This window comes from Cervus canadensis, chromosome 15, assembly GCF_019320065.1.
Source record: "Cervus canadensis isolate Bull #8, Minnesota chromosome 15, ASM1932006v1, whole genome shotgun sequence".
NCBI classification, from domain to species: domain Eukaryota; kingdom Metazoa; phylum Chordata; class Mammalia; order Artiodactyla; family Cervidae; genus Cervus; species Cervus canadensis.
The window spans coordinates 26,017,529-26,044,854 of record NC_057400.1 but is presented as its reverse complement, the minus strand read 5'-3'; the positions used below and the strand labels follow the sequence as shown (position 1 = coordinate 26,044,854).

The 27,326-nt window shown below is 37.3% G+C and overlaps 1 long non-coding RNA gene across 3 annotated transcripts in view; it reads right to left on the bottom strand.

Moving 5' to 3' along the window:
- Positions 1 to 27,326, bottom strand: part of LOC122453706 — a 260,333-nt gene that overhangs the window by 39,947 nt on the left and 193,060 nt on the right. For all 3 annotated transcript variants that reach the window (XR_006273144.1, XR_006273145.1, XR_006273143.1), the window contains one exon: positions 2,610 to 2,870. This is a non-coding gene — a long non-coding RNA (uncharacterized LOC122453706). The remainder of the gene's footprint in view (positions 1 to 2,609; positions 2,871 to 27,326) is intronic.

Here is a 27,326-nt window from a genome sequence, read left to right as displayed (position 1 = left end):
TATGGGTGACTGAAGTGTCAGTAGATGTCACTGTGAAAAGTGAAAGTGAAGTCACTCAGTCATGTCCAACTCTGTGGATGAATGCTAACAACCTGAACCAGATTCCTCTTGCCCCATTCACCTCACACCATACATTCTTAATACCAGGTACTCCTTTCTCGAGGATTGAGTTTAGGGATGGGAGACTATTTGATGTGGATTTAATTTTCAATACAGTGTGAAACAAAGCTTAAATGGAGAAGAATTTCAGTTCTAGAAAAATTAAATTCCTTATCACCTTAATTTGTAACTTGGCATTCATGCCTACAGTATACCAAAGTTTTATTGTGTATATGTACATGTGTGTATTTATCTGCAATGTATAAGCAAACTGGAAGTGTGCACTCTGAGTAGAATTAAAAAGGAGCAATCAACTAGGGGAGATTAGGAGGAACTAGAAAAGGGAAGAAGCAGTAACACTGGGATGCGGAGAACCAACTTTTATGTAATAAGCATATTTTTCTCATAAATGGACTATATAATAATTTTACAAATATTTACACACACCTATTTACTCACTTTCCAAATAAAAGTACTTGTTTTTTGGTCATAACTTCTGTGAATGATGACTAAAGGGCATTTTCCATTTTCTTTCCATTTGTGGCCTGCTCATTCCACATGTGAATTTGCTATGGACAATGATTCTAGTCCTTTCTTGGACTGGTCCTGACTACACTGTCCTCAGGGTGGTTTAAATATTCAGATCATCATTCCTTAGCATATTCCAAGCAATTCAGGAGCAGGCATTCTGCTTTTCAATTTCTTCTGAACTCTTTGCACAATTGCCTCACCCAGTAATGTACTCTATTGTGATAATTCAATTTATAACATGCTTCTCTGAAGTTTTCAGTTGTGTTTACTTCATTTAAGTTTTTCCAAATTTAGGAACATTAAGCAGATACCTTGATTTGGTTCTGAATTGCAAAATCAGTACCATGTTTGCCAACACTGAGGACCTTAAAACTGTTATATTAATCCTCACTTCATTTTACTATATTCATATATTTTTATCAGTATTTGAATAATTATTTTCCATTTATGTGACATGTGTTCTAATTGGCACCCTATGATGACATTGCAATGAAGGGTATCCCAGCTATTTATCCTGTCTAGGATCAATTTCCTCATTTCTAAAGTATAAATATTAAGACTAATTATTAATGAATACTAACATGGCACTCTGCACTGGCCCTAGTTTTGTTCCAAGCACCTTGAAAATATTAATTTAGTTCTCGTAAGAGCTCAATGAGTAGATACTTCTAGAATATACACTTTATAAAGAAGCAAAGCAAGCGCACAAACGTAAAGTAACTTGTTCAAGGCCACACAGCTTGTAAGTCATGAACCAGAGCTAAGTCCATGCTCTTAGCCATTACACAACGCTGCCTGTCCAGTTAAAAATGCTTGGACAGAAAACAACAAAATTCTGTAAAGCAATTATCCTTCAATTAAATAATAAATTTAAATGTTTAGACTTTGAATGCATGCACAAGTTCAACAGACATGATTTCTACTAGTAAGGTGCTGACAATTTAAATCAGTACTTAAAAAACTAACACTTAAAGTTACTGACAATTTCATATAAATATTATAATCAAATGATCAGTAATATTCACCTGCTTCAACTCACCACTTATGAAAACTTTTCAAAACACTGACAATACATTTAGCAGAAATTGAGCCTTATATGTGGGATTATTATAACTATACACTAAAGACACTCTAAAAAGCTTGCTAACCATTTGTTGGTCCACAGAAAAATTATCACTTGTCACATCAGCCCATGGGCACACACCAGAGGTCCCAAAAGGGTCTGGATAAAACTAAAAGATAATAGTTTTTCTTTGCCAGCTTCCCATCTTTTAACACCACCTCTCCTAGCAGCAGCTACCCTTTTGGACACCTCAGATAAGCACAAAGAACTGTCTTATGCTCACTGTGCTCTGAGTGAAATTTGCCACTTAAATTAAAAATTTGCATTCATACAGCACCTGATTTCAGTCTTTCAGATTTCCAAAGTTACATATCTCTGAAAGAAGCAAATGCAGAAGCAGACAACGTGCTAACACACAGTCAGCAACCACTTTATGAGAAGGCCTTGCAAAAATGACAGAAGTTGGGAAATTCCCCGCCTCATACTAAGAGGAATCCTACGATTGTCACATAAAAAAGCAGAAGGTAATAAGCTAGGACTACTTCAAGAAGCTTTGCATCTCGATGTAAAGTGACTCAGACACACTGGTTTTAAGAATTTTGCTATTTTCTATTCTTTGTAGAGCTCTAAATTCTAATCGTAAAAACTCACAATTTTTGAGAATTTGTAAGTGTTGGGCAGTGTTCTGACAACATCATATATTTTCTTTCTCAAAACACTCCTAGGAGGCAGAACCTACCAGTTCTCCAATTTTTCCCCCAGTGCCCCATTTTTGAGATGTGACAATAGAGGCTGAGAGAGTCACACTCAGTGGCTGAATCTGTGTTATCTCCTCAAGCACGTTCGAGTTATCTGTTGCTTCATAACAAACCTGCACAAAACATAGTGCCTGAAAATGACCGTTTTCTTTACTCACATGTTGGTGGGTCAGGGGTTTGCAAAGGGCTTGGCAGGGTTCCTCTTTGATCTTTGGGGCCTCCTCTGAAGCAGCACAGGACAATGAAACCTCTTCCTCCGTGATTTCTCCACTCAAACCCGTGGCCTCCACACTTCTTGTCTCTGGCCAACACTGTATCACATCATCCATAGCTTCTCAATGTGGTTCGGGTTTCTCACTGGGCTGGAGGCTGAAGAGTCTTATTTCTTAATGGACACTGCCTTTTAAGAGCCAATATTCCTAGAGAGAAGGAGCAAAATCTGTCAATCCTTTTATAAGTAGGTCTACAACTACCTTTTACAAGTAGGTCAGAACACCACTTCTACCACTTTCTAAAGATCAAAGCCATCCAAAGTCAGAGGAAAGATAGGCCATGCCTGTCGGTTGTAGGAGTGTCGATATATTGGCAGTCATATTTAATCAAGTAAGCATTTGCAGGGGATACTGGGGTTGGGGACATTTGAAGCCTCCTTTAGGATAGACAGTGAAGTTGGCTCCCTCATGTGCACGTGAATTGATGTTGAGAATGGGTTGAAAGCTCAGTTGAGTCTTTTGACCTGTGTGACCCTAAGCAGAATCTCACTATGTTAGAGAAAGAATCCTACCAACTCTCATTCTGAGATACAGGGACAGAGCTGCACAGCTCTACCTCAATCTATTTGTCAAATTATTTGTTAAGAACAGTTGAGTCATGGAAAACAAGATCACCTCTTAATATGAAGTGGAACATTTCCCAATTTCTATCATGGTTGCAAGGTGTGCTCATAAAGTGGTTTATTACACTTTGACTGTCTCTGTGTTTCTTCCTATCAGAAAGCATGGCTTTTGTTACTAGCTATGGATTGCATGCAATGGAAGGTATGGTTGATTGCATTCAAAAATGAATGATGCCTCCAACTGAGGGATCCTTAGCAGACAGAGATCGGATCACATGAAAAGGCTAATTTTCAAACAACTCTGACTAATGAAAACTGCAATTTCATATGATTCAACTTAATATTTTAGGTGTCCTTCCACATTGAACTGTGTAGCAAAAAAAGAGACTTTATATAAATAACTAGTAGATTTAAAAAGAAAATCGTGCTATCTTAACTTTTAGAGACAGAGGTCATTTAATGCTAGGTCACAATTGCCAGACCAACATTTTTATCTTCTGGTTACTTATATCCTTTAGTTTAGATTCCTGAAGCCCTTCCTGGCATTGATTCTCTGAGTTTATGAGGCCAACGCTTATATTTGGTGAATACTTGTAAAGGCCTGCTCGCCAACCTTATCCCCAAGGGAGGGAATAAGGTCAATTCTATGTGTCAGTAGCAGTGAAAGTGTTCTCCTTCATACCAAATCTTCTATTTTTCTTTGTGACTTTCCTAGTGTTGCTCCCCACTTGAAGGACCAGTCTTACAATTTACTTCTAACTGAAAAGCTTTTCAATAATAGATTCCCCTGTGAAGCTCCCCACAGCTCTTAAAATGAGGGAAGAGAGCCAAACCTCAAAGCTCGAAGCTGACTACTTGCTGAGGTGGTATATTTTGGGAAGGGATTATTATGTGTCAATAACTCTTACACTATGGTTTGTGTGGTATGAAACATTCAACAGATGTAAATTAGTAATAGCAATGTGATAATGACTATAATTCTTTGGTCTTGTATTTCTATTACTTAAATAGTATTAATTGAAGCAAATATGCTTTCTCTCATACCTTAGAAGTGTAAAATATTTAATAACATGTGCTTCAAGACACCACAGTGTCTTTGGTCTCTAGTGTCCAAGAGACAAAGCCTCTAAGAAGTAAAGTCTTGTGCGTCGTGGTGAGGTTCTAAATCTTAACATTGGGAGTGTGGGGATTTTACTTGCTATTTGAAACACCATAATCTGATACTAATATTTCTGACTCTAGAAAACCAGGGTATACAAAAGGATGTGGGGATTGGAGTGAAAGAGATTGTCTTTCTCAGTGGTATCCTACATGGCTTACAGGAGGGTGTGAATTCGTGATATCTAAGAACAGAGGGCTGCTGACTAACATCAGTTCTGTCTTTAAGGAAGTCTGGGCTCTGCATGATGTTTGGGCTGAGAAACAAAACAATTTCTCTATTTTCCCAAATAGTTCACCCCTCCCTAATTATAGCCCTCAGACAAATGTTTTGTTACCATCAGAAAGCAGGCAAAGCAGGAAGGAAATAATCAGGCATTTTCACTTAGAACATTGAACATTAATACCATCTTTCCTCTTGCTAACAGACCTTTCAATTTTACTTCTTACATGTTTTAAGTGTGATCAATTTTACCTTTCAAGATATTACTCCTCATCCATAAAATTACACAAAAATTGCCATAAACAAGCTGACTAAAAAGGAACAATCGTTGTAAATTAAAAAAAAAAAACCTTCATGTTTATAGAAATAATAAAGCCCATGCAGTACTTCTTTTAAAGATCTTGCTCTAAACAAACTGAATTATTCATGCATAGAATTGAACAGCATTAGAACACCTGTTTTCAATCATGCATAATGTAAAATCACTCATTACCTCACAAGAGCCTCTACATCTCCAGCAATCAAATGGCATTGAAACAGCAAAACAGGTGCCTGGCAGGTGGATCCAAGCAGATGTTTTGGGCTCGCATGCCTTTTCTTGTACAGGTGTGATGATCTTGTTTTCAACTGCATAATTGCTATTTAAATAGGTAATATTTAATTCTTATGTACTTTAATATTTATTTTTGCTTCTCCAATTCCTCTCCCACTTTGCTACTGCCTGGGCCTGAGCTGGATTTGAAAGCTTTTAGAACCCTGTAAGGTGGAGAGATGCCAGTTGAAGGTGCAATTCTACTGTCCTAGGCTTTTATGATGAAGGGACCCTCCGTGAAAAGTAGCTTCTGGTGAGCTTGTGGAATTTCAGCAGTGTGGCTAACAACTGAATAGGAAAGAAAAAGTTACTTTCCCTTGTTAGGTATAATCCAAAAGTCATATTTAACCATTTCTTCCTTGCATACCATGAATTTTAAATGAAGTCAATGCAAACGATGAGTGCAAATCAGAAAGAGAACATCTTTCTTCAGCTGCTTATACACAATTTATTGAACTTCTGCAAAAAGAACTGTGTATCTTCCTTGTGAGGCATCAAAATGCATTTGCTTAAGCATGTTTTACTAAAACATCTTTAAGTCTCAGCTGGAAATAGGGTTTTCACTTCATACTAGATTTATCCAATACAAATTCATCCAAGCGGAATAAGTAATGCAGCCTTCAACAGGGGGTGTCGCAGCACCTTATTTCCCTGTCTGTCCGTATCATTCTTTCTTTCTTTCTTTTTTTTAATAATCAACAAATTTAGCATCAGTGAAAAGTGCTATACTGAAAGCTTCAAAGAGAGAAAACTTTATTTTTGAGAACAGGTGCAGCATGAATTTCTATGGTGTCCCATCAATGCTGTCATTCTTTGTAAATCTTTGTGTCTGTTTTAGCCATCGGTTTACAGTGAGTTAGGCTAACAGAGTAGAATTGCAAGTTCATTCTGCCGACATAGTTGGAGGTTTGGGCACCCATATATTTCTCACAAACACATAAAAACGTATGAATCTTTGACATGTTACACTATATAATCTATTTGGGGGGTAACCTATGCAAAAATGTTCAAATATTTCTATGTAAAGAGAACAATGGTTTCAGTCATCCAAATATTGTGTTAACCCCATTCAAGTATGTAGATATTTCTAAGAATCTGGGTATGTGGAATCATTCATGTGGACCAAAGACCCAGAGATCTGGGTCTCTCTCCTTTCTCTCCCCCTTTCCAAGATGTTTGTCTCTGTGCAGATATGGCCATGATATTAGTTACCCATATAGTTCTCTTTCCTGGAGAAGGGAATGACTACCTGTTGCAGTATTCTTGCCTGGAGAATTCGACGGACAGAGGAGCCTGGCAAGCTATCGTCCATGGGGTTGCAAAGAGTCAGACACGACTGAGCAACTAACACGAACAGAGTTCTTTCAAATGAAAATATCCTAAAATGAATGAAGAAATAATCATATTGTAGCTATTTTACCACTTAAAGTGTTGTTGTTGTTTAGTCTCTAAGTTGTATTTGACTCTGTAGCTCACCAGTATCCTCTGTCCATGGGATTTCCCAGGGTTGGGATTTCCCAAGAATACTGGAGCAGGTTACCATTTCCTTCTCCAGGGGATCTTCCTGACCCAAGGATTAAACTCACCTCTTCTGCATTGCAGGCAGATTCTTTACCGCTGAGCCACCTGGGAAGCCCACTTAAAGTGTTAATATTACTTAAACTAAGGTAATGGATTTTTGAAGCCAGATCACAAAGCTAACTCATAGGTCTTGTCTTTTCACCTAAGCATTACTGAATTATACATACATACACATAATTATATATATATATATGTATATATATATATATAATATCACACTGTGCTATACAATAGGTTCTTTTTGGTTATCAGTTTGATATATAGTAGTGTGTATGTATTAATCCCAAATTCCTTATTTTCCCATCCTATTCCTCTTTAGTAACCATAACTTTGTTTTCTATGTCTGTGAGTCTATTTATGTTTTGTAAATAAGTTAATTTGTATCATGTTTTTTTTTTTTTTTTTTAGATTCCACATGAGTGATATCATATGCTGTTTGTGTTTCTCTAACTTATTTACCTTAGCAATGATAATCTCAAAGTCCATCCATGTTTCTGCAAATGGCATTATTTCATTCTTTTTTTTAATGGCTGGATAATATTCCATTACACACACAAACACACACAGGCATATAACATGCTCTTTAAGGGATGAAATATTTTAAATCGATAATTATATTGTATTGACTGGAAACATATGAACAAACAAACAAAACATTTAATGCATTACTAATGAATTGTTTCATTTCTAAAGAAAGTAATGCCCTGGAATCTATTCAAAGATAGTAAGGGTTGTAGTCAGAGAAGCTCCCACAAAATTCCTAGACTTCAAGGATTAGAAAGCAATTTCCATTCTTCACTAATCACTGTTTCCAGCAGAGCTTGACAAATTATCTTGTGCAGTAACTGCCTGTCTGATATAATTCCTTTCCTACTGGTCTGCTTTCAGGAGTCTCAAGGACACCCTTCCTCCACTGTGGTGGAAAAGGACAGGAGAAAGAAATATTCAAATGTTTAGTAAGAAGTTATGGAAAACTGATATAAACCTCACTTGCTTAGAAGGCAACCAATGTCTAAGCAAGTCTTAGCTCAGAAAACTAGACAAATTTCTTTTTTCTAGAAAATAATATACACAGAACATTGATGAGGATGCAACAAATAGGTGCAGAACTATTTGAAGAAAACTATTTAAATCTCTAGCTTAATTTTACACTCCAAAGCCAAAACATCTCAACATATTACATAAAAAATAGTATTTCCTGGGATCCAAGCACCAAGAGGTCCGTTCCCAAAGAAGATCTTTGTTAACCTCACAATCTTAATTTTATTAGAACTCTGCTACCAAGTAAAATTTCCTTTAAAATTGACACCTCTGAAGGATGGCATGGAAACCCACTCCAGTATTCTTGCCTGGGGGGCAGGCTACAGTCCTTGGGGTCGCAAAGAGTCGGACCCGACTGAGTGACTAAGCATATACCAAGTAAAGTTTCCTTTAAAATTGATAATAAAAGGCCTAAAACATTTTAAAACAAAATTTATTAAATATGGAAGTTGTTTTAAAATGATATTAAAAAGTATTTCATAATTGAGTACATTTTGGAGGAAGTAAAAATTGATGGTAACCATGGGACTGATGAGATTGCCATGTGGTGCTAGTGGTAAAGAATCTGCCTGCTAATGCAGGGGACACAAGAAGCATGGATCCTTGGGTTGGGACGGTCCTCTGGAGTAGGATAACAACCCACTCCAGTATTCTTGACTGGAAAATTCTGTGGACAGGGGATCCTGGTGGGGCTACAGTCCATGGGGTTGCCAAGAATTGGACATGACTATACTTCCCCGGTGGCTCAGACAGTAAAGCGTCTGCCTACAATGCGGGAGACCTGGGTTCAATCCCTGGGTTGGGAAGATCCTCTGGAGAAGGAAATGGCAACCCACTCCAGTACTCTTGCCTGGAAAATCCCATGGATGGAGGAGCCTGGTAGGCTGCAGTCCATGGGGTTGCAAAGAGTCGGACACGACTGAGCGACTTCACTTCAAGCACAGTACACACATCACACACACACACATTGGATTGATAATATGTAACCTGGTTACCTTCCCTGAAGTCCCAGAAGCCATAGAGAATCTTCTGTCCTTATGACAACTGCAACACTGCGTTGGTTTCCCACATCTTTCACTTGTAATTCCGTGTAGGGTCCATGAGTTTTCCAAAGTTGATACTCCTCTCTGTTTAAGGCTCTGAGGATAAATTTCCACAGGGCCTCTGGCTTCATTAATTATTTCACCTCCACATTTTTCACTTCTAACTGTCTTTCCCATGACTCAACTTTCCCCAAAGCAGTACCAACTTTAGGTGTTTTATCTTTCTTGGCATACAATGAATATCTACAAAGTTGTAGTGCTGGAACTGAATAATTATACGTGTACAATACTACAGTTTTTCAGTATCTCATAGATACATGCTCATGGCCTTTTCTACATTATTCATATAAAAATATCTAGAACCTAACCAAGATCAATATTTTTCTGCAATGTTTTTTTATTTTCATAAGCATTATTTCTCAACATTCATTTTCTTAAAAGCTAGTTTTAGAAGCTTTAAGGCCCAACCGAGTCATTTCAACTTTTGAGGGAACTTTGTTTTCCTCAAAAAACAAAGCTAGGGGACCCGCAAAAACTTGTCTATAAACTGGAAAAAAAAACACTCCAGGTCACATATTTTCAGCATCTTCTAAAAATTAATGGTCAAGGACAGCACGTCAAGTCAACTGAAATTATAACTAATGTATAAAGTTAAATGCATACTAACTATAGTATTTGGCTACCTAGGCCCATCCCTTCAAGATTCTAATTCCTGTCCAGTTCACTAAATGGGTCATTCTCTTCCCCATCCCCTATTTCTACTATCAGTTCAGTTCAGTTTAGTGGCTCAGTTGTGTCCGACTCTTGCGACCCCATGAACTGCAGCACTCCAGGACTCCCTGTCCATCACCAACTCCTGGAGTTCACCCAAATTCATGTCCATTGAGTCAGTGATGCCATTCAACCATCTCATCTTCTGTCATCCCCTTCTCCTCCTGCCTTCAATCTTTCCCAGCATCAGGGTCTTTTCAAATGAGTCAGCTCTTCGCATCAGGTGGCCAAAGTATTGGAGTGTCAGCTTCAACATCAGTCCTTCCAATGAACACCCAGGACTGATCTCCTTTAGGATGGACCGGTTGGATCTCCTTGCAGTCCAGGGGATTCTCAACAGTCTTCTCCAACACCACAGTTAAAAAACATCAATTCTTTGGTGCTCAGCTTTCTTTATAGTCCAACTCTCACATCCATACATGCTGCTGCTGCTGCTGCTGCTAAGTCGCTTCAGTCCTTCCTGACTCTGTGCGACCCCATAGATGGCAGCCCACCAGACTCCCCCGTCCCTGGGATTCTCCAGGCAAGAATACTGGAGTGGGTTGCCATTTCCTTCTCCAATGCATGAAAGTAGAAAGTGAAAGTGAAGTCGCTCAGTCGTGTCCGACTCTTAGCGACCCCACGGACTGCAGCCTACCAGGCTCCTCCATCACTGGTATTTTCCAGGCAAGAGTACTGGAGTGGGGTGCCATTGCCTTCTCCACACATCCATACATGACTACTAGAAAAACCATAGCCATGACTAGATGGACCTTTGTTGGCAAAGTAATGTCTCTGCTTTTCAATATGCTATCTAAGTTGGTCATAACTTTCCTTCCAAGGAGGAAGCGTCCTTTAATTTCATGGCTGTAGTCACCATCTGCAGTGATTTTGGAGCCCTAAAAAATAAAGTCAGCCACTGTTTCCACTGTCTCCCCATCTATTTCCCATGAAGTGAAGGGACCAGATGCCATGATCTTAGTTTTCTGAATGTTGAGCTTTAACCCAACTTTTTCACTCTCCTCTTTCACCAAGAGTCTCTTTAGTTCTTCTTCACTTTTTGCCATAAGGTTGGTGTCATCTGCATATCTGAGGTTATTGATATTTCTCCTGGCCATCTTGATTCCAGCTTGTGCTTCCTCCAGGCCAGTGTTTCTCATGATGTACTCTGCATATAAGTTAAATAAGCAGGGTGACAATATACAGCCTTGACATACTCCTTTTCCTATTTGGAACCAGTCTGTTGTTCCATCTCCAGTTCTAACAGTTGCTTCCTGACCTGCATACAGGTTTCTCAAGAGGCAGGTCAGGTGGTCTGGTATTCTCACCTCTTTCAGAATTTTCCACAGTTTATTGTGATCCACACAGTCGAAGGCTTTGGCATAGTCAATAAAGCAGAAATAGATGTTTTTCTGGAACTCTCTCACTTTTTTGATGATCCAGAGGATATTGGCAATTTGATCTCTGGTTTCTCTGCCTTTTCTAAAATCAGCTTGAACATCTGGAAGTTCACTGTTTACGTATTGTTGAAGCCTGGCTTGGAGAATTTTGAGCATTACTTTACTAGTGTGTGAGATGAGTGCAATTGTGCAGTAGTTTGAATATTCTTTGGCATTGACTTTCTTTGGGATTGGAATGAAAATTGACCTTTTCCAGTCCTGTGGCCACTGCTGAGTTTTCCAAATTTGCTGACATATTGAGTGCAGCACTTTCACAGCATCATCTTTTAGGATTTGAAATAGCTCAACTGGAATTCCATCACCTCCACTAGCTTTGTTTGTAGTGATGCTTCCTAAGGCCCAGTTGACTTCACATTCCAGGATGTCTGGCTCTAGGTCAGTGATCACACCATCGTGATTATCTGGGTCGTGAAGATCTTTTTTGTACAGTTCTTCTGTGTATTCTTGCCACCTCTTCTTAATATCATCTGCTTCTGTTTGGTCCATACCATTTCTGTCCTTTATTGAGACCATCTTTGCATGAAACATTCCCTTGGTATCTCTAATTTTCTTGAAGAGATCTCTAGTTTTTCTCATTCTATTGTTTTCCTCTATTTTTTTGTATTGCTCACTGAGGAAGGCTTTCTTATCTCTCCTTGCTATTCTTTGGAACTCTGCATTCAAATAGGTATATCTTTCCTTTTCTCCCTTGCTTTTCACTTTTCTTTTCACAGCTATTTGTAATGCCTCCTCAGACAGCCATTTTGCTTTTTTGCATTTCTTTTTCTTGGGAATTGTCTTGATCCCTGTCTCCTGTACAATGTCACGATTCTCCATCAATAGTTCCTCAGGCACTCTATCAGATCTAGTCCCTTAAATCTGTTTCTCACTTCCACTATATAATCATAAGGGATTTGATTTAGGTTATACATGAATGGTTTAGTGGTTTTCCCCACTTTCTTCAATTTCTATTATCCCTGGATGGAATTACAGTCATTGACACATTGCTATTACTAATTTGCATTCAGTGACTGTTTCATATCATACAAAACATAGTATCAGAGAGTCACTGACACATGATAATCTCTTCCTAAAATAGTTGCCACTTCAGAAGTAGTCAGTTCTGAGCTTTGAAGTGTGGCTCTCTTCTCTCATTTTAAGAGCTATGGGAAGCTTCACAGGGGAAGCTGGAAGGAGGATGCCAGTTAATTGTTTGCAGGTAGTGTGATTATTCACAGTGGATAATTTGAATGCCAGTAATAATGGATTATTATCAGTCTCAAAACAAGTGATGTATGTTTGATAAGATCAGTGTATATCCTCTATTTTACTCACATTAGTGGAGACTCTGTCTAAAACATTTGTATTTATTCTACAGTAGATGGCTAACTTTGAAATGAAAAGAATGATACAAAATTTACTAAGATAGTAAAGTGTAATGTGATGATTCAAATGGGCTTGTAGGATTTTAAAATTTCTTAGAGGTGTCATTTTGAATATCAGACCGAATTCTATTATGTATGGGTAAACAAGTGGGTAAAGTGATTTTTCATTTTGTAGAATGCCATAGCTATAATTTTCTGCTTTAACATTTTAGCAAGTCATTTAATTAATATATTTTGTATTTTATATCCTCAGACTCTGTTGAAATAAATTATTCAAATTCTTACATAAAACATGTTTCTCTATGCATTTTCAGTAAATTTTGCTATAGATGAATGTGAATTTTCTGCTCATTTTGGACATATTTGGCAACAGTCAATGAACATCGGTCCAAGGAATTAAATTTATAGGAGAAAGGCTAAGCTTTTCACCTAAAAATTTACTTCATGTTACATTTAATTAATATTTTTGAAATGAATAAAGTCAGCAAACTCCAGGAGATGGTGTAGGACAGGGAAGTCTGGTGTGCTACTGTCCATGGCATCGCAAAGAGTCGGACATAACTGAACAACAACAAAGGCCAAATTAAATTTCAAATTTTAAGACTTTATATAGACAATGAAGGAATCATTATTTTGGAACAAAGTATCTTGTAAAGATACTTTTCTTCAAAGTACCTTATAAAATTTCATTTAAAATCAACCATATGTTGGAAATTCCCTGGCAGTTCAGTGATGGTCCAGTGGTTAGGACTCCGAAATTTCACTGGCAAGAGCATGGATTCTGTCCCTAGTAGGGAAACTATACAAGTCACATGGTAAGCCAAAAGTATAAAATAAAATAAATCATACATTATTTACCATTATTTATCATTTTAAAAAATTTTGTTGATATGAGTATCTATAACACTATTCAAAAATATATATGAATAATTTATTCTTAATGTTATTTCTTATAAAGAATTATACTATTTAAATATTCTAGACAATCTTTTCCCTGCATAAAAGACATTAAAATAACTGTATACACAACTCAAGACTATAAGAGCATTAATTATCAGACATTCCATATATTTAAGAATTAAAAGTTATTCCATTGTTTTTGAAGTAAGGCAATGGAAGGATGGACTCCTTTTGAAATAGTGAGCATAGTATCAAATGCTATTAAGATCAAATTAGTTAACTATATAGTTAAGTATATTTTCCTTTGGAGCTTCCCTGGTGGCTCAGATGTTAAAGCATCTGCCTGCAATGCGGGAGACCTGGGTTCGATCCCTGGATCAGGAAGATCCCCTGGAGAAGGAAATGGCAACCCACTCCAGTATTCTTGCCTGGAGAATCCCATGGACGGAGAAGCCTGGTGGGCTACACTCCATGGGGTCGCAAAGAGTCGGACACGACTGAGTGACTTATGAACCTGAGGGAAGATGTTGAATCTAAATAGCAGCTCTAGTGAGGTACCAGAGGTCAAATATTAAAATCCTTTTCTTAGTAAGAGGCACTATAGCATCACCTGCAACAGTCAACAGATATGCTTGCAGAGTGCAATTGTTTTTGCAGTAATATTCTCTTAGGGTATATTAGTGAACAAAACAGACATTTGTCTTCTTGGGGCTTCTAGTCTAGCAAGGAGAGACAGAATAAAAGAATAAAACAATTATAATAAGTAAGGAAATGATATGACCTGTTAGAAAGTGGTAAGTACTGTGACAGAAGAAAACATGGAGCAAGTTAGGTGGGGGGAGGAGAATTGGACTCTAAAATGTAGCATATCCATTGTAGTGACAAATCAGATGCTCAGTGCAGGCCACCCCATGCAGCAAGTGAAAGCTGAAAAAGACAAACTAAATTATCCAAGTAGAGATCTAGGGGATGGGTATTCCAGGAAGAAGAAACAGCTAGTGCAAAGGCCCCAAGGTGGGAACAGGAATGCCGGTGCCACTAAAGTGCAGTGAGTAGAGAAGAGTAGTGTGTGAGGTCATGGAAACAACGGGGGCCAGATTTTTTTAGGTCAGCAGACATTTCTTTAAAAAGCCCAATAGTAAAAATTTTGGGCTTTGCAACACGTTGTCTTTATTGCCAACAACTCATTTCTACCTATGTAGTACCAAAGCAGCCATAGGCTGCTTTATAAGTAAATTTAAGTGTCTATGTTCCAATTAAAGTTATTTATGGACATTGAAGACCTTCCCTGGTGGCTCAGATGGTAAAAATTTTGCCTGCAATGCAACAGACATGGGAGACATGGGTTTGATCCCTGGGTCAGGAGGATCCCCTGGAGGAGGGCATGGCAGGCCACTCCAGTATTCTTGCCAGGAAAATCTCATGGACAGAGGAGTCTGGTGGGTTACAGTCCATAGGGTTGCAAAGTGTTGGAGACTGAGCATGTATGGACATTGAAACATGGACATTGAAAGTTAAATTTCATATATTCTACAGTTACAATTTTTTTAACCATTGAACAATGTAATACCATCCCTAGCTCATGGGTTATTAAAATATGTAGTGGGCAGATTTGGTGTGCTGGTCATAACTGCCAACCCTTTATGTGACATGGTTTGCCATTACAAGGATTTGGGGCTCTTGGGCTCCATTCAATGGGGTTTCAGTGTGGGATTTTCAGCAGAACAACAGCAAGATAGGTCTTCCACTTTCTAAAGATCACAGGAGTGGCTGTGTTGAGGAGAAAAGATACAGGGCAAGAGTATTACAATGAGAGAGACCTGTTAAGAGGTCAATAGAGAATTCCAGGCAAAAGATATGGAGGCTGAGACCAAGGAGTTAGTATTGGAAACAGAGAGAAGTGGTCAGATTCCAGATCTGTTTTAAAGAGGGATCCAGTAGTCTTCCTGCTATTTATGTATATAGAGTGTGAAATTACATGAAGGCACACAAGTTGTCTCCTGGGTAACTTGCAGAAGAAATGAAGACATTAGAACCAGATTAACCTTAATTCAAACCCCATCTCACCATCAATGTGACTTCGAACAAACTTAACACTTCCATGCTTAGATTCCTAAGAGTGAAATGGGGATGATGATATTTATCTCACAGAGTAAGGCAACATCGTAGAGCAACTATCAGGTATTCAGCGGTAGCACTGCACGCTGTGACATGAACTTCATAACACTTGTCACAGTGAATTCGACCACCTAACCTGGCAGGTCATGTCATGTCCTCAGTGTGGAGAACCTAAGCACCCACTCCAGTCCTGCCCAGTATCACGCAGGCTGTTCACTGTAGGGCTGACCTTCACACTCATTCCACCTGACTCCAGAATCCATGCTGTTAACAATGATGCTGCACTGCCTCCCTGGAAAAGTTATAATTCCTTTCTCATAAAACTGGAAACCAACCAACAAATAACTGTCAGAGCCTATCTTAAAACCAAGTACAATAGATCAGGGGTTAGAAAAAGAAAATAAAAACAATAAGCATCTCCTAATACTGGGGGAAAGATCTAAACAAGGAATAAAATGATTGTAATGAGTGTGCCCAAGAAAGAAATTTAGGAAAGGAATATTTTAAGGCAAATAAAACTTCACAACACATTGGGTCTTGATTATCCATGAAGACAATTTGTCTTTCATAGGGAAAAAGGAAGACACAAATTCAGTCATTCATTGGATAAACATGTTGGAGTGCCAAGAATCATTGCTGAAACTTAAAAGTACAAGTAAAGAAGCTAGAAATGATATCTGTCCTTTTGTAGAAACCATCATTTGTGATTAAAAGGGTCTATTTTTAGTGGGGTTAAGAGACCCTCAATACCCTTGCAAACGAAAAGAATCAGAATGAGCGAAGTATAATTCAGCCCCTAAAGAGGAGAGCAATTATTGAAGTTGAAATAGGAATTTTGTGTTTTCTAACTGACTAAAGGGAGGGTTCAAGGGAGTGAAGAAGGGAGCATGAAATATTAAATTGATTGGATTCTTACTAGTCGCTTCTTAACTAAAATTTCCACCTGGATTAGGGTGCTGCCCTCTGCCAGGCTGTCAGAGCCACAAACCAGCAGAGACTGAGGAGGCAAGGAAGAAAGGAGGAAGGAGAAAGGAGGTCAACAAACACAGTTATAATAAAGAAAAAATCACCTCGGAAGGCATGTACTGGTCAAGGTAAATGTGGTTAACAATGACAAATATAAATGCCAGTGTAAGAGAACATATGGCAAAAACTCAAGAATGATGTGAAGTGCGAAAAAATAGACTTGTGATTATTATACATTTTGATTGATTTATAAACAAAATATATGGGTCTCTACATGAATACTGACAAAAAAGAAGAAAAGATTTTAAAGGAGAGAATATCACATCCTCACATCTGAGGCAGCTCTGTTGTAGCGACAGTGATAGTTTCAGCTAAGTTCTCTATTTTTTTTCCTTAAAATTTCAAATCCTGAGCTGGGCGGGGCCCCTGTTTTCTGTAGGGCAGTCACCCTGGGCACCTAACATTGCCTGCAGGCTGGTGGCCGGATCTCCTTGATGAGCAGGCCAGGGCCAGTCCCAGGCAGCTCCCCTTTCAGCCTGACAGCTGCATATCCCAGGTGGTCTGACATTTGAGATGGAGGCTGTGGATAAGATTGAAGGTGTTTTAGGGGAGAAGTAGGCTGTGAATAACACCAAGACTTCATCCAGATGGAATCACTCATGAGACAACCTGAGATAGTCTATTACTGCCCATATGTCTTCTGGGTCTCCAAAGGCCAGGCTCCATTGATTTATAAGAAACCTACTATTTATGCTTTTGGCTCATTTCACAACAGACTACAGTAAAGGATTTATCAGAGATGCTGCTGTTTCTGGCAGTTGTTGGGATTTTATAAGTTCTTTAAATAAAACAGTCTCCATAAATATCCTAGTAAACATCAGACAATAAAGTAAATATTTGGGGGTTAGATTCAGTTTATTTCCTCTTAATGCACACCATCTTTTTACAAGTTTCCTTCTGAGTACAGCCCCATGGCAAAACCTTTTATAGAACATACCTATTTTAGGTAAATAAATAAATATGTGACTCCAAAGAAATAAAAATTACTAGATATAGCTATGCTCACAGTATTGCTTAAACACTTTCTCTCTTGCAGATAAGCCTTGGAAGAATTATTTGATTATTTTTTCCAGCACAATCAGTTATTAGTGTATCTTATTTATAGATGGTTCTTTGAGGAACTATAGTAATATAGCAAAATATCAGTTATTTCATCACACTGGTGAATTTAATGAACCTGAAGGTGTGTGTTATTTTAGCACTTACTGTAGCTCCTGTGAAAACCCAGTGGTGCTAAAATCTGTAAACCTGTCATTGCTTAAGTAATAACCTTGTTAAAAGCATCTTCATTTAACTTACTTTAGCTTCTGTGGATGTAGGTTTTATTTTATCAGTACAGAGAGTAGGTGCTTCAAACCCAACCCACTTATTGTAAATATAATTAATTGTAGTTCATTAATTTATTCACAGTGTTATTGCTTTTATGTTCACACTTAGGTTAAATTAAATATTGTTTGGAATCTAGTACCTATTTTCAATTTTTTACAAACTCTTAATTCACACTGAATTTCTGTAGTTACAGGAGTAAATTTTAGTCTGCACCAATGAAAATGTTCATTTTAATTTTTAATATTCCTTTGTGTGAGGCACAACAGACTCTTCCCCCCTCCCCTATATACAATGTAGATTTTTTTTAAGTGCATTTTTGTTCATCTACTTGGAATGGATTTGAATTTATTCTTGCCTTTTCAAAATATGAAGAAAATTGGATATTGATGGTAGGTGTTCAGAATTATCAATTGATTTCTACGAGAACACATCTACAATTATTGAAATGCTGGCAATAAAAATGGGACCTCCCTCCTATTTAGGACTACTCATGAAAAGAGAGGGAGGGAAAGGAAGGGAAAGACAGAAGCAAAGCAGATGAAAGAAGACAAAACTGTAATTTATATAATTATAGCCTCAAAGCAACAACAAACTTTTGATAATTACTTGGACAGGCCAATAGCAAGGTGTACGATAAAAGCTATATGTTGTCAACCACTTTGAAATCCTTGACTGATTGCAATAATGCAGGCAGTAAACACTGACACATGTTCTGTTCCATGACCACATTTAGAAGAACATCATCATAAAAGGTGTTGGTGGCAACCACTGTTTCATTGATAAATGACATTAGTTAAAGAGCTACTAGCCTGATAGATAGATGAAGATTTTTATCAAATTTTCTTTCCCCAAAATGTATCAAGAAAAATGCAGGATAGAAATAGTATAATAGACCCAGCTGGCAATAAATTGAACCTGTCAAGGTGGTTTTGTTTCTGAATGCATTATTTGTAATCAATTTCTTTATAAGGTCATAATTCCTCATTTACTTTGTTTATGCCTTTGAAAATTGATGATCAATGATGTTCATCTTTACAAAAAGAAATCTCTGATTTAACTTGAATTTTAGTGCTTTAAAATATATAATAATTATCAAATATATTGATTATTATGATAATCAAGATATCTTTGTAAAATCCCCCTAAATTGTAACCCTGATATTGATAATCTTTTTCTTCTCCTCTTATAAATGTTGATTTTAAATTTGGGGCTAGAGAGAGTGAGGAGAGGAAACACATCAAGAACTAAGACAATTTCTTGGGATATTTTCAACATTTAAAATAATAACTTTATTATTTTCCTTTTTAAGATTTTTGTCTTTTAGATGAAGGTTCTTAGAATTATTAATATCTAGATTGGTTGAAAAGTGGGTCATTCAAATAGAGTATATTTAAACATGCAGCTAAAACTGTTTCAAAATTGCATATATGCTTTTGTCATCAGTCTCTTTTTGTAACATAACTGTTACTAAAAACTTTCTTTAGTAATTTAGTCAATGTTTATATGACTTGAATAAATGACATTTTTAATCAGAATATTAAGCAACCATGTTAATTTTTGTTTGGTCTAACAGTATAGTTTTTAAACAATAGCCAGACGAGAGATTTATACAATTGTATCTTTCGATAAGATACACTTTAAATGTACAATAAAGATAGAAAAAAGCAATGAAATTCACAATTATATCAAGGATTTTTTTAAATTAAATCTATTGGTTGTTGGTATCTGTGAACTCTTAAGAATAAACACCTGCAGTGTTTTATTATGTAAAAAGGTGGTTTAATTGCATCTTATTTATCACAGACAAATCAAGCCCTATTCAGAAGATAATAATGACACAGTAATTGGATCAGTAATTGGTTCAGGATGATTCAATATTGTACTAATAATCATAAATACTGCTGTCTTCTGCTTTGATTCAAGGCTGACATGCTAATATAGATTGGATTTAGAGCAATAAATATTAGTGAACTGGATCTAGTATTAATATCTAGATCCTTACTTTGGCTACGCCAGCCAGAAACAGGTATAAAACATATGCACCACTTGAGAACATATTTTAAATTACAATATGAATTCATTAGCTTCCCTGATAGCTCAGTTGGTGATGAATTCATCAATGTACTTTATTGGCTTTTCTTAACTATTCATCTCTGAAACCAACATCTTCAATGTATGGAGGTGGACGGGAGTAGACATGAAGACATTTCCTTATTTTTCTTACAAAAATGATCATTTTGGTGGAGTAATACAGCTTTTCCATTTGATTGAGCCAGTTACCATGGAGGATGTGACATGATGACCTGGTGGGCAAAATTATTCACATGCCAGTCATGTAATGATGGATAAGAAAATCATTCCCATTACCACACTGTGTTCAGCAGACACTTGGCGGTTAAACAGGACTATTTCTTAGCCAGTGTGGTGGCAGCCTTTCACTGAGAGCCAAAGGAGAGGGAGGCTCATTATGTAGGGAACAATGATCCTTATTCACTCAACATGGAAACTTGCCTCACAAGAACACATTGGACAGCTCTGGACTGGAATAAAAATGGCATATCCCCTTTTATCAATGGAACAGAAACCTAGGATCAACATGCCTGGCTTGGAATTCTGCCTACTAGTGATAGAAATGGATATATCCAGGCATTTGTTTATTTATAGCCATTTCCATGGATTGGAGGGGTTGGAGAGGTGCTTACTGTCTTCCCAGTTGCTCAGTCGTGTCCGACTCTGCGACCCCATGGACTGTAGCCCGCCAGGCTCCTCTGTCCATGGGATTCTCCAGGCAAGGAAACTGCAGGGTGTTGCCATTTCCTTTCTACTGCTGCTGAAATAGGTCTCTTTTGTGGGGAAAAGAGAAACAGGCAGCTCACAGGTGCCAATGAAAAATGTAACTATGCACTTTTAACTCTGAAGTTATAAGACTGCTGGAGACAACTGATTAGGTGTGTAATATTTACCTGGCAATGGGAGGATATTGGGATTTCTATTGTTTTAGCTAAACAGGATAATGGAAAAATAAGAAAGCCTTTTTAAGTGAACAATGCAAAGAAATAGATAAAAAAATAGAATGGAAAATACTAGAGATCTCTTTAAGAAAATTAGAGATCCAAGGGACTATTTCAAGCAAAGATAGGCACAATAAAGGAAAGAAATGTCAAGGACCTAACAGAAGCAGAAGAGATTAAGAAGAGGTGGCAAGAATACACAGAAGAACTATATATAAAAAAAAAAAGTTGTTAATGAGCTGGATAACCACGATGGAGTGATCACTCACTTAGAGGTAGACAGACATCCTGGAATGTGAAGTCTAGTTACAAACAAAGCTAATGGAGGTGATGGAATTCCAGCTGAGCTATTTCAAATCCTAAAAGATGATGCTGTGAAAGTGCTGCACTCAATATGCCAGCAAATTTGAAGAACTCAGCAGTGGCTACAGGAATGGAAAAGGTCAGTTTTCACTGCAAACTTAAAGACAATACCAAATAATGTTCAAATTACTATACAATTGCACTCACTTCACATGCTAGCAAGATTATGCTCAAAATCCTTCAAGCTAGGCCTTAGCAGTACATGAACTGAGAACTTTCAGTTGTACAAGCTGGGTTTAGAAAAATCAGAGATCAAATTGCCAACATCTGCTGTATTATAGAAAAAGCAAGGGATTATAGAAAAAGCAATCTACTTTTGCTTCATTGACTCTGCTAAAGACTCTGACTGTGTGGATCACAACAAAGTATGGAAAATTCTTAAAGACAGGGGAATACCCAACAACCTTACCTGTCTCCTGGGAAACTTGTATGCAGGACAAGAAGCAACAGCTAGAACTGGACACGGAACAACAGACTAGTTCAAAATTGGGAAAGGAGTGTTTCAAGGCTGTATATTGGCACCCTGCTTATTTAACTTATATGCAGAGTACATCATATGAAATCCTGGACTGGATGAATCATAAGCTGGATCAAGATTGCCAGGAGAAATATCAACAGCCTCAGATATGAGGATGATACCACACTAATGGCAGAAAGTGAAGAGGAACTAAAGAGCCTCTTGATGAAAGTGAAAGAGGAGAGTGAAAAAACCAGCTTAAAACCCAACATTCAAAGAATGAAGATCATGGCATCTACTCCCATCTCTTCATAGGTAATAAATGGGGAAAAGGTGAAAACAGTGACAGATTTTATCTTCTTGGGCTTCAAAATCACTAAAGACTGCAGCTATGAAATTAAAGACGTTTGCTCCTTGGTAGAAAAGCCAGGGACATACTTAGACAGCATATTAAAAAGTAGAGACATCACTTTACCAACATAAGTCAATATAGTTAAGGCTATGATTTTTCCAGTAGTCATGTATGGATGTAAGAGTTAGACCATTAAGAAGACTGAGTACCAAGGAATTGATGCTTTTGAACTGTGGTGCTGGAAACACTTGAGAGTCCCTTGGACTGCAAGGAGATTGAGCCAGTCAATCTTAAAGGCTAACAACCCTAAATATTCATTGGAAGGACTGATATTGAAGCTCCAGTACTGTGTTGGAAGAAAAAAAAAATGCCAGAAAATAGCCACCTGATGCAAAGAGCTGACGGAGAAGGCAATGGCAACCCACTCCAGTACTCTTGCCTGGAAAATCCCATGGACGGAGGAGCCTGGTAGGCTACAGTCCATGGGGTCACGAAGAGTCAGGTATGACTGAGCGACTTCACTTTCACTTTTCACTTTCATGCACTAGAGAAGCAAATGGCAACCCACTCCAGTATTCTTGCCTGGAGAGTCCCAGGGATGGGAGCCTGGTGGGCTACCATCTATAGGGTCACACAGAGTCGGACATGACTGATGTGACTTAGCAGCAGCAGCAGCAGTGAAGAGCTGATTTACTGGAAAAGACCCTTATGCTGGGAAAGATTGAGGGCAAGAGGAGAAGGTGGTGACAGAGGATAAGATGTTGGATGGCATCACTGATTCAATGGACATGAGTTTGAGCAAACTCTGGGAGACAGTAAATGACAGGGAAGCCTGGCATGCTGCAATTCATGGTGTTGCAAGGAGTCAGACATGACTTGGCAACTAAATAACGAAAACAAGGACCATGGAATGCACAAAAGCTATGTATAGGGCCAAAAGAATGTCATGGAGTAGAGAACCAATGCCTCCTGGTAAAGAACTCAAACATAATAATGCATTTCCTAGGAATGACAGAGAGGTCGATGAGACCAATGAATCTATAGAGCCGTTGGATTATTCTGTTACCTATCCCTAGGCTTTTGGCTTTTTGTTATTTACAAATTGGTAATTTGAAATGGAATTTACTCTTCAAAGTTCATTATGAAGAAAATGAATACAAATCTTATCAAATCTATTACTTATACAAATACTCCAGGATGCATATTGAGATTTCTTTCATATCATTGATCTCTGTTCTAATTATTTAAAGAACATAGAGTGGTGTGATTAATTTCTTAACACCAAAGTCACACAGGAAACACAAGTAGACGAACTATGTGTTGGAAGGAAAAAAAAAAAGGCGAGAAAATCTGATATCAGTGTCCTTAAAGAGACTTTGATTAACCCAACGATTCTATTCAAGGGAACAAGCTTCAACCTGTTCTCAATCCACCCTCTTCATTCAAGGTATGGAAGATGCAATTTTCTTAGCATACACTCAGTTGAATCTTTCCTAATGGCATCCATGTTGGTGCTATTTTCTAGGTAGGCATGGAGGGATGTCTTCATCATTCACAGGAGTCTGGGGTTATGCCAAAGGCAAAGGTCCAACTCCACAGACAAGGGAAATAGATAATTTCAGTTCCTGAATCAGCATTGAGTCCACTAACACCTGAGCAGTGAAAATCCTGTGGAGTCTTCATTTAAGAGCCAGGAAATTCCATGTGTTTATGGAATCAAGCTCTCTTCTAAATGGAGTGACTATTTATTGCTTAGTATCCATAAAAGGAAATCTGCAGTCAAATAGCAGACAGACGTCACACATTCCTTGTGCATCTATGCCCCAGTGGCTCCAATGCTGAACCAACTGCTCATAAGTTACAGGATAACTAATTCACTTGGTCCTATTTCTCCCTGAAATGCTACATGTAGTTGTGGTTCACTGGTTTAGTGACGTGAATGAAGGGAATTCACTGCACTTCAAATCTCTCATTACACCTTAATTAGGACCCCAGCTAGAAATATCAATGTTTTAACAACTGTAGCAGACAAGGTTTCTTTTTTTTTTCTTTAATCACATATTGTAAAGCAGATTGAAGTACTTTATCAATGTTTTCTTCTTTTTTGTTTTTTTCCCTACTGAGAATCCACGGCTAAGTGTACTAACATAAAAACTAAGGCTGTAATCTTTCCATTTTAATCCTCAGCTCAGTCAGCAACAGAGTTAACAAATGATAATGGTAATCATAGAAAATACATTGTTAATGAATAACAAATGCATAACTATTAAATTTTTGTTGTGTTGAATTTTATTTTCTATGTCTGTGGGTATGAATTTTGTCACTGAGGCAACTTATCCTCTTTTTTGGTTTTTAAATTTCCAAGTAATTAGAAATATTTTTTATCATCATTTTGATCTTAGAAATTTGTTTTGGGACCACCAGCTACTAGTGTTCTTAACCTGGAGCTCCTGAGTAACTTCCCCTGTGAAGTGCCATTCTCCGGTAGAAAACTTATTTGAATACTTGTAACATCTGGATCATAAATAATGAAAACCTATTTTTTAGGTGTCTGTATAATAACCGTCTTTATAGCAAAAGAGGGAGAACATTTTGTTTTACCTAATATTTATCATTTCAAATATTTAACTTCCCCCAAACAAGGTTACAGTAAATTTCCAATTAACAACAAAATAAAATAAACCATAACTTTCAAAATACAACTTTAAATCAAAGAAAGAAGACAAACAATACTAAAATTTAATCTGTCCTTTGGGGCAGGAGACAGCTTACAGGTTCTAGTCAGCCAGCTAAATGACAGTCAGAAAAGATCATGTGACTGGGGTCTAAAAACTAATTAATCTCCATAAAGCTGTAAGTGAGGTAGGTAAGATGACTTGAAATCTGATTACATTATTGCATTTAAGGGGAGAAAATGCAGCATGTATTTTTCATGTTGATTTTAACCACCTGAGCCCTTAATGACGTTTTGTACCTTGGAAGAAAACTCATATTTCATCCATATTTTAGAATGAACTACAAAGATGCTACTGTCATTAGTATATGATTTACGTATTTGCTGTAAATAACATGAAAATGAATCTTGTAGGATGCCTTTGTAAAGTTTTCAAAGAATAAGTAATTCTTTGAAAGGTAGATTCACTGTGAAAAGGAAGCTGTAAACTGTAAGATTAAAAGAAATTGACAAAGATATTTAAAGGAAATAATAATTTTACTATCCTCACCACTACTTCCATAAAAAGCAAATGATGAGATAGTATATTTTGGCTATTGGACATTTATGTGCTACATTTTTATTAGTTCTAAAGTTAAAGTCCTTTACAAAATAATTCTGAAAATTGATTAAAATATGGTATTCTCCACCATTTCCATTATTCTAGTCACAGATAACATATGTAAACACTTTGTTAGAAGAAGTCATTCAGAATCCCATGGAACCTTCCTGTATATTTCACAGCTAATTCTTTTTTTTTGTTTTAACATTTAAATAAAAGAGACTTCTAAGCAATGGTCCTTTAAATGTGTTCTCCTTTTATCTGCAGCAGAACAAGGAATATAGAATAATAATTTGGAGCATTATGTCTGGAATGCTGTGAAAACAATCCTTATTAGATTGGAATGAGCCCTGAAGAGAGAGCATGTTTGTGGCTGTGTGTGCGTGTTCAGTGTGTGTGTGTGAGTGGGTTGGGGGAGCGTTATTTGTACATAAGAGAAAATGAGACAGAAATTTGGAGTTTTGTTAATAAGCACCATCAATCATAGATTATGCAAATTATATATCTGCAAAAATTTTATTTAAAAAATTGGAAACATTATATTTTGAGTTAAAATACAAGCCAGGGAATTTATTGCTACCAGGTAATCCATTGTATACTGAACACAGAGAGAAGGTGACAGGCAGAATATATTCTCTAGTTTGTTTTTATTAAAATTATAATTGTTTTCTCATAATAATATTAATGAATGCATAAGGAAACTGAATCACAAAAATAGAGTGCCTCTCAATGAGCATCTGAAAGCACTTTATAAACAAAGGGCTTTTTTGACTCTATTTTATGTGAACAAAGTTTTTTTTTTGAGTTAAAGAATATTCACTACTTTGGGGCAAAAGTTACCATTTTTCATCTTGACAAAAAGACTAAATGCTAGTCAAGATTTTCCCAGTGTGCAAACTTTAGAAGCGCCATAAAGGATAGGTGTGGTTTAAGATTTAGAAGACAAGAAGTATCTTTTGCTCCTTCATTTTTCTTTTTTCTAATCATCTAAGGTGCACATGTATTTATTGTAATATATGGATAGATGTACACCCAAAGACATACGCGTGCACAGGGAGGTGTGCGGGAGGGCATACCTAGAAAGGCTGCTAGAAGATTCTAAAGGTGTCTGCACCAGGCAGAGTGATGGAAAAGCACAGGAGGGGAAGCAAAGCCCCAGGAAGAAGAGCCACTCCATCTATTGTGACCTCTGCCTTCACATCCATCTAATCTCCTCTGTATCCACTTCCTATGATCCACTATCTTTCCACTTTGCCCTTTGGGATACAGAGTATGGGAAACATTTCCCCCAACCTGAGTAAGTATTTATGAGCTGCTACTTCCTGAGTTCAGTGAATATTTTTAGACCGTAAAAAGCATTTTATGTCCTATGAATGGTGGTATTAGTTAAAATATTACAATGATTTTGGAATAACTTATCACTGCTTAAATATCCCAGGTTTATATTTCCAGCCACTGAATATTTGAAGCCTTAAGAAAATCCTTGCTAATGTATAACTAGTCAATATCCATGGTTAAAACTTAAAGGAGGTAAAAAGGGAAACTATGACACTATGGAGAATTCTAGAAGTTTGTGTCAAAAATTTCTAAAATGACCTATAGTAAAATAATTTATAAAATTATCCTTTGATATTATTTTAAATAATACTTTGTGGGAGACAAGGGTAGAGCTGAGGTAAAACACCCTCTATTGAACTTTAAATTCTAACCAGAATTTTGTTCTATTGTGTAATGATGCACCAAAGCCAGACCATTCCCACCAACTGTACTACAGAAAAATCTTATGGGCCTACCCACCATCAATTCACTTTCCCAATATAACTGTATAGACAAAGTTTGCAACTCAGGATCAAGAAAACAGGGATGGAAAAGAAAAATTTGAGGAGGGTATTCCTGGTGGCTCAGTGGTAAAGAATTCTGCCAATGCAGGAGACGGGGGTTCAATCTCTGGGTCAGGAAGATCCCCTAGAGAAGGAAATGGCAGCCCACTCAAGTAT